General features: G+C 39.5%; 1 long non-coding RNA gene across 1 annotated transcript; it reads right to left on the bottom strand.

Moving 5' to 3' along the window:
* Positions 1-1,907: 1,907 nt before the first annotated feature.
* On the bottom strand, positions 1,908-5,132 carry LOC119906748. The gene is made up of 2 exons (XR_005445021.1): positions 2,154-5,132; positions 1,908-2,058 (listed from the first exon to the last, which is right to left on the bottom strand). It is a non-coding gene; the product is annotated as an uncharacterized LOC119906748 (long non-coding RNA).
* Positions 5,133-9,344: the final 4,212 nt, after the last annotated feature.

The raw sequence follows: 9,344 nt of genomic DNA on the forward strand, positions 1-9,344 counted from the left end.
TTGTTGACTTTCTATGCTTTGTCAACTTCCATAAGTATTGAGCCAAAGACGGATGCAAGTACATATCTTAAATGGCACCAGAGAACTGAAGACACATTTAAATGTAACACAAATGAGGAATTGATGGAAGGTAGCTCTGTCTTCAGCAAGTTTTTGATGTTTGCATTTAAAGATTTTTAATGTAAAAAAAAAAAAAATAATAATAAATAAAAGATTTTTAATGTAAACTTTGTTGAAATATGTGTAGTCTCCTTTTTACATTCATTCCTATAGGCGGTTCCACAATGGTATGTTGCCTGAAGGTAACATTTAGACAAACAAACCTATGTGAAGAGTTTATTTTTTATATTTTCAAATTTAAAATGATTGTACTTTAAACTGGTAAAGCATTGAACATTTTCAGTGACTATTTTAAGACATTTTAGTCAGACTTTAAATAATAACTCTCTTTTTCCATTCTTTACCATTATGGTACAGTGTTGCCTTAAGGGGATGTACCCCAAAGTCTACCCCCAAAATATTTTGTTTGTTGAAATTTCTTTAAATTATGTTTACTTGGTCCATTTAATGACAAAAAAACACAACAATAATTTTTTTACCCACTGGCAAAATGATGCGTACCATCACTTATCTCAGTGATGTGACTGATTGGAAGTGACCTACGTCACCAGGGTTTAGAAATTAGTGAGGTTTCTTTGAATAGAGCTTATTTACGATAATTATACCAAAATTACACCTAAATACAACAAAAGTTATACAATGCAGTCACACAAACTAATGATCTATAATGAAATACAAAGAGACCTGTAAAAATACTTTTATTAAAACTTGCTCTCTTTGTGTGTGTGTGGTGAAGGCTTAAACCAGGCATTGGGAAAAGCTATGTTTCATTAAGAACACACGCTAAAATTGAATTAAATAAGATTAAGATTTTATATATATATGAAAGAGAGAGAGAAAGAGAGAGATACTCTGTCAATCATACTTTCTACACATCTATTAGACATTGTTTTGTAAATGTTTCCTTACTGTAAGTGATGACGATATCTGTTGTGATGTGGATAAGAATCTGTGACCTGACAGACAGGAACATCAGCCTAAGGAGTGTTTCAGATGCATACATTTCTAATTTTGTAATTCCTTATGTTGTGCAATGCAGTGCTAGAAAACAGTCCTTTATTTTTCTTTTCTGCATCACAGTCACGTGGTCTGTCAACAAATTATAGTACGAACAGTGAAAACGTAACTGTGAATCCTGTCCAATCTCTTGCAATGTCTAACTTTATACTGAAATGGATATGACATATTGAAAAAAAAGTGCCATTGTCATCAAAACGTTAGCTATAGTTTACATCAGAAAACCCTTACACTGTTATATTGATAACATGCCATTTTGACTATCTTGTTCATAAACAATGACATGTTCAAGGACATAAAGATTTGCTTTTGTGAGATAGACTAAGGATCTTTTAAAAATTTTGATTTAAAATTTTGATGGAGGTCGGTACGAAAAAGTATTTAAAACAGTTCAATTTGGTTTTTGTGATTCTGTACCTTCTGCCAGAAGGCAAGAGCTCGTATTCCATTTGAAGAATGTGGGACGGGTCCAGCAGTACTCTTCACGCCTGCCTGAGTACAGACTGCTCATAGATGGACTGAAGGGAGAGCTTTTCAGTCCTCCCCATCACCTTCATAGCAGTCTGTACCAGGCGCTGCAACTGTGATTCGGACTGTGTGGAGAGATTGCTGAACCACGCCGCCATCCCATACCTGATGACACTCTCCATCACTGCCTGATAAAATAAAAACTTATGTAACACCCTCAGTCTGCGTAAAAATAAAATTCAGCCTTTGCTATAAATGGGAACTGTCAGGAGTGGGGCCAGAAACTCAGACGCAGACCAGAGTATGAGCAGTGTAACGATTTATTGAACACAAGGGAGAGACAGGTGTGGCTTGAGGATGGGTGGTTGTTCCAAGGGGCATGTGGTCCTGGTTCCAGAGCTCAGGGATTTTCGTGGCGCAGGAGGGAATCCGAGTCATGCATGAGCAGGTATGCTGTGGTCAAGACAGAAAAACACATTAATACGAATTCAAGGGTTCAGACAAGATGCTGATTGTTCAGACTGGGCAACAGGCTGGCGTGTTCGTACTGTGTGGGACAACAATCCAGCGGGGACTGGAAGGTTGGGCTGGTCTTTTAAGGTGGGTTGATTGTAGGCTGAGGCACTGGTGTGCTGATTAAATGGATGAGTCTCAGGTGCGTCAACAGGAGCTCAGGCAACCACGCCCACCAGCAGCCCCAGAGCATGAGGGAGGAAGCAGATCACAGAGAGACAGACAAAAACCAAAACACACCAAGCACACCGTAAACATCCCAAGGGGAAAAGAACTCAAAACTACTATCACACACACACATCCCAACAGGAAGGTCAGGGTCACGACCGGGGGTTTGTGACAGGAACATACATAGTCAACATGATCACTCCAGCTTAAGAGTTTATCCAGGTGGATACACAGATACTTATAAGAAGTGACCTGTGAATGGTCAGTGGGGTATCATCCCCCACTGACCGAGGGTCAAACACCATCTCCTCAGTTTTTTAGTGTTAACGGTGAGATAGTTCTTGTCACACAACTGAACAAATTTATTAACAGTGTTGGGCAAGCTACTTGGAAAATGTAGTGAGCCTAGCTACTAGCTACTTTACATTAAATGAAGCTTCACTACACAGAAGCTACCCCCCAGTGAAATGTAGCAAGGAAGGCAGAGAGCCCTCACAAAGGTCAACCCCTAATGGTCACCGGGGCTGTCCTTCCACCCTATAACACAGCACTGCAAGGGAACTTTGCACACACTAAAATAACCACAACAAAACGCACAGCATCCTGTACAGCAAAATACTGAGCAACCATTTAAGAATGCTCCACATTTAATAAGGACCACTCCAAACCACAAGCTGGTCAGAACCACTTCTACCAATAGGGGGAGGCAGAAGGCCCCCTTTGTCACCAGCGAGGGGTTGCCTGTTGTGACAAGAGACACCTCTAACGGATGTCAATTTACTAAAACCCCGTGGGGAGCAGACATGGAAGCGCCACAGGTGCAGGTTCAGACCCCGACTGCGGACTAGATTGGCATGACGGCGTGGAAGGGTGTGTGTCCTCGTGCAGCTACCGTCCATAAAGCACAGGTACAGGCACTTAATAAATACAGATTCCTCTCTGAGTAGCATGCATTTTACACAGTAAATCACGCCCCATTAAATTAATCAGGCTTTTATCAGAGATAAGAAAAGAATGTTGCACATCTCACAACATGTATTTGGTTAAATATTATCTAAAATGCAGCCTAAACTGTCATAATTTTGACCTGATGTGTGAAATACTGTCCTTATATTTTTGGAGTGTGAACAACAGGTGGAGAGTAGTAGATTCTTACATACTGTACCTTTAAATATTATCAGTCAATTATCTTGGGCTCAAATTACTAAAAATAACAATATGTGGCAAGGTGCCAATACGTGAAAAGGTGCCAAAACAACACAGTTTGTGAGAAATTCAAATAGAAATTGTGAGCAGCTTTGTGAGATGAGATGGTACAAAGGCAATCACAGGGCAATAATTGCCACAAATGGACTTCACTGGGATTTGAGAGTAATTAGCCAGGACTTCCCAGACCCATGCTGTCTAATTCCTTCATCCACAGAGAGCAAAACTGGTGAAGCAGCCTAATTTTAAAAGCAATCTCCCAGTTCCATCATAAGCCCAGGATTTTCATTAGCAACTTGTTACTGCTCAACAGCACTGCAATTACCTCTTAATTGGAACTCATTTTGCAGCACTTACTCATGGAACAACAATCAAGACTGCATGACACTGAGTTTATAGGTGAAATATTTGAATCCCAATTAGTAACTGAGCCTGAGGGAAACCAGATATGCCGTTATGGCTTTTGAACAAACGTGTCACACTTACAGGTAAAGTAGATCATTAAAAAACGTTGGAACCTCATCCTATGGCAAAGCCTTCATAAAGTGGCCTCTAAATAACAAATGGCATGTAACGAAGAAAGCAGCACCAAAATCTCTCTGTCTGTTAATTCACACCTCAAAGTTGAAACCACTTTTGATGTTTTACCATGTAATTAAGATCTGTGTTTTGCTTGTGTTAACTCTTGAGACAATAGCGAAACTATCAGGAGTGGAATCCAAAACCTGCTAAGTGATTGTAAATTCCACGGTTTGTGTGCGGTGTAGGATCTTGTATACCTTCCTCTGTGTGCTTTTCCTTTTTCTAACTAATGTACATACAGACATGCTCACAAGCCCTACCAACATTCACAAATAGACACATCTGGAACCCACACCTGTCTCAGTTGGTCACACAATAACATAAACAAACTAACTAATTGAGGCAGCTGTAGACCAGCAACTCCTGTGTTCTGCATGGTAAAATTTGTCTAAAGGAGTCTGGGAGCATTGAAGAGAGGGATAATAACAGTCTCAGACACCTGTCAGACAGGGCTGCATGTACACTGTTCTTTATCCACAAACCAGTGATACAAACAGAATATTCAATGTATCAAATTAAAATGATCATCCAGCTCAGTGACTGTTCTTCTGGTAAAATAATGGTATCTGGTCACAAAACAGGCAGTACAGAGAGACAGGGAGAAGGAGAGGCATGCTGAAAGCAGTGACCAGACAGGGTAACCCTGCTGTACCGGCATCTAGCTCAACCACGTGTGTCTCTCAGATGTACATACTGTACGTCTCTTGCCCTCAGGTTGATCACTTGCCTCCCTTCTCTTTAGAGTTGACTGAGTGCGGCATTACAGTCTGATGTGAAAAGATTATCCTGATGTCTGTTCTAAATGTGCCCCATAGAAAAGGTAGACCGAGACTGAGCAAAAGCTCTCCTCCTGGACACAGCTGGCCAATCACAGCGCAGGATAGGGCTCGCTATAACTGAGGTCCGACACTTTCATGGCTGCGCTCCATTGACTCTAATGCAAAACGGGTCGTTTTCTAGCTTTCTTTTGCAGTATTTTGCCAAGATATGGTCAAACACTAATAATTACAATCACTACTACTAACATACTACTGAATGTAACGTTATAAAGCCCTACTGTTCTGCTTTTTAATGATTATAATAGTGAATAGAGACCTACCCAGCTGTACATTAACAGTGTTGATATGTCCTCTTTCTCAATATTCAGGTGATATGGTGGTCCACTTTTACTCTGATCAGTATTCTTTAGCTTCTGTCTTTATTTTTTTCACGTCAGCCTGAGCCAGTTTGACAGCCTGAAGACAACATTCAAATGCACAATGCAACTGCAAAACTGTCTGCTTCTTTCTCACTAACTCGCAAATATTCGTTGGCAAAATAAGCACTATCTGTACAAGTTGTGAAAAGAAAAACAGAAATCAGTTGAAGCTGCCAAACTGAAGCCTGTGGTTTAGATAGAGTCTACAGCCATGCTTGCAGCTATGTGGGGGTAGTACTTGGCCACAGGGCTCCATCCTAACATTTCATCATACATCAGTACTAAACACCAAGTGCAGCTGAAGCTGATGTGAATGTCATAACAATCTTGGTTTGTTTTCTGTGATTGTGTCCTCCACAGCTTATTCCGCCACAATTAATGCAGCTTTAAAGACTTAATATGGAAAGAAAAGTTACCAGAGGTGGAGGAAGTGTTCAAATCCTTTACTTAAGTAAAAGTTTTAATACCACACTGTAGACATAGTCTGTTACAAGTAAAAGCACATTGCATTGAAAATGTTCCTGAAGTTAAATTGTGCAAGTGTAATCAGGAAAATGATTTAAAGTATTAAAAGAAAATGTCCCCAGTGACTGTTGTGTAGATTATTATTCCTCATGCATTCATGTAAAGCAGGATTTTTCTGATGAAGGTGGTTCAGGTGGAGCTCATTTAGAACTATTTTGTATCGGGCTGCAACTAATCAAATTATATCATTATGAATTCATCTGCTGATTATTTTCTCCATTAATCGACTGATTGATGGTGAAAACTGTGAGAAATGCCATCACAGCTACCCAGAGCTCAAAGCGACACCTTCACAAATCTTGTTTTATCCAACCAAAAGTACAAACGTCAACATTATTAACACTACATTCTAATTATTCAAATCATTAAAAGGAAAATCAGCAAATCTTCACACTTGTGAAGTTTGAACCATGAAATGTTTTACATGAAAAATGACCTAAATGATCATGAGTTCACACAGTTGCCAATTAATTTTCTGCCAACCGACTAATCGTTTTAGCTGTACTTGAATAAACTGTTGCAGTAGTTTAATTTATAACAAAACATCATATTTTATATAACTCTTCAAATGTTTGTGTGTAAAAAGCTTTATTTATAAAGTAACTACTAAAGCTGTCAGATAAATGTAGTGAACTAAAAAGTACAATATTTCCCTTTGAGATGTAGTGGAGTAGAAAGTGTCAAGAAAATAAAAATATGCAAAGTACAGGTACCTCAAATTTGTACTTAAGTACAGTACTTGGGTAAATGTACTTAGTTACTGTCCACCACTGAAAGAGACCATACATTATACTGTCAGGTTCGCTACAGAAAATGTGCTGGATAGCTGTATCCTGAATGAAACATACTGGCAGGCAGCCCCCTTTTTTGACTGCTACATGTGTTCGGAAATGATAAATTACAAGACAATTTATTCAAGTTGGGCAACATTCAATTTGCTGCGCTTGAGACACACCACAAAAGTCAAATCTTCTTTTACCTTCTGAATAGTTTTTATGTTAAGTGGATCAAGTGACTAAGTGAAGGGGAATTTTCATCAATACAGGGATGTAATTTACTGACATCTGAAACTCTGTGTTCCAGTTTTTCTGTGTCTGTGCCAAAACAGTTCTGCAAATATGCTGAGTCATGCTAAAAGCACACCAACACTTCTTACTGTAATGCTGAAGCCCTGCTTCAAAAATGCAGCTACACAACAAGACAGCTGTCATTTTCAACAGTTTTCTGACAGCGGACCCGTTTGAAATATTGCAGTGAGTAATGCAACAGTCAGGAGCAGCAGACACAGTGAGCTTTTAGATAAAGAGCTGCAGGTGACAGGCTGCACACCTCAACCTGCTCAGCCAACCAACTCCTTTCACTTTCGCTATTCGCAGACTCATGTTGTGTGCAGCATAAAGTCAGATCACGACCATAATTATGGAAAATACCAATAACTACAAGATGATAATTTGTTTAGCTGCTTGTTTAGCCAGACTTATGTGCCCTGTGGTATTAAAATGCATCTGCTGCCAGTAGGCCTAACCACAATATGCACAATAACGGGCAGCTGCATAATAGCGTCAAAACCGGTTGATAATGCCAATCAGAGTGACATTTACAATTACAGATTTTAACCATCACTCCTCAGTGAACTGCCTCCTTGGCTTCTGTCTTAGAGCATAGATCTCTGTGGATGGGCTGCAGGATTGGAAAAATGAACACTGAATAGTCGCTGGATGAAGTGCCTCTCCAGAAACGCCTTGCGCATTTCTGCACGAGCCACAGCAACATAAAGAAATAATTAAAAATCTCCCGACACCCCGACAGGATCGGTCAGGATCTAATGTTAATTCATGTTCTGTGTTCTTCTACACATCCAAAAGGTCTCACACACAGTCCAGGTTCACACAGTAAAACTGTTTGGAGTAAAGCAGCCGCCCTCCTGATCAATCCTGAGCTCCATCAGAGTCTAAAAATGGGGCAAACTCCACACAGAGAAGCCAGGGCAATTGGGGTTTGAACCCACAACCTTCTTGCTGTGAGGCGACAGCAGTAACCTGCACCACCGCACCGCCCCTATAAAATCCCCAATTTATCGGTTTGTAGGGACTGACACATAAATATCATGGCAGTCGGTGGACTTCTTACTCTTAATTTTTTTTTACAATATCGATAAGTTCTTTTTCATCAGTCCCTCTTATAAATATTATATATAATAATATACTTTAATAAATATTGTTTCTTCAACAAATAACTTACTTTCTACTCCATCACTACTACCCGTCTTTGGAATATCCCTTGCCAGTCCCGGACCAGCATTGAAGTATTTATTGAATTCCCCAGCATCTGAAGCCCTGTCAGTGATTTCTGTATCATTTGATGCTAGCAAGTAACTTGGATATTCTTTTTTTCCATTTTTTTTAATGATAGCATTTTAGACGTCCCATATTTTTTAAATATTATTTTTGTTGTCTTCCAGTAAACTGTTCTAATAATCAACTTTACTGCATCTAATGATTTTTGTTAATTTATTTTTATATAACTTATATTTTGTTCTGCTTCTGTTGTTCTTCTCTTTAAGAATTCTAGTAAATTCTTCTTCTTGCATTCAGTTTTGATTCCTTTTGGTATTTTAGCTTGACTATATTCTTTACTAGAGGACAATGGTTGTCATATAATCCTGATATGATTCTCAGAAATGTTTAATAGGCCCTATTAACGTCACTCACATAAACTTTTTTTTGTATAATTGCAAAGACTGGCGAGTGGTCGCTTATGTCAGTTATTATTAGGTCACTTGTAACCGGTCTGTCAGTAACGTTTGTTAATATATTGTCAATTAGTGTGGAATATTTCTTTCTTTTTCTCTCTCAATTTCTACTGTGACACACTTCATAATGACATGTTACTGACATGATCTTGTAGCATTCGTGCTCTTCTTGCAATAGTGAGGTGTTCGTTGATGTCTGTCCCTTTCAGCTTCCTTCCTTGTTTAAGGAGTGCGTGTTTTTTCTTCCTGTTGGTAAACCGCATTATTATTGCAGGTGCAGCCGTTTTGGATTTATTGGGCAGGGTATAGCATGCTTCGATGTCTCCGCTGTTAATAGAAATACCCTTGCTGTCCAAGAAACAAAGCACCTGTTGCTCCATCGACTTACGGTCGTCCTCCGAGGCGTCGGCCCCGCATCCTCCGATGCCATGGCCGCTCTGGCGTAACTCCGGTGTTTGGTCCTCAGGCCGCTGATAATGAGGTCGTTACTCCGGGTAAATTGCTCAAGTTCGGCCACTCGATTCTCCAGGAAAGTTATGATTTTATCCTTTTCCTTGTTCTGCGTTTTAAGCGCTTGGATTTCTCCCATCAGCTCCATGATCTTATTTTAGGCTGCGACTTTTGTAATCTCCGCTGACAAAAAATCAAGAGATTTCTTAATTTCCTCCACCTCAGCAAGGTGGTTTATAGTTTTTCCTTGGCAGCATCATTCATTAATACTGCGTTAATTTGCAAAATAAAAACTGATGCTTCACCGTGATTGAGGAAAGTTTAGAACTCTCACAGCTCACACAA

Source organism: Micropterus salmoides, unplaced genomic scaffold (assembly GCF_014851395.1).
Source record: "Micropterus salmoides isolate LMB-PRFRI ecotype aquatic unplaced genomic scaffold, ASM1485139v1 Ms_hic_scaffold_17, whole genome shotgun sequence".
NCBI classification, from domain to species: Eukaryota; Metazoa; Chordata; class Actinopteri; order Centrarchiformes; family Centrarchidae; genus Micropterus; species Micropterus salmoides.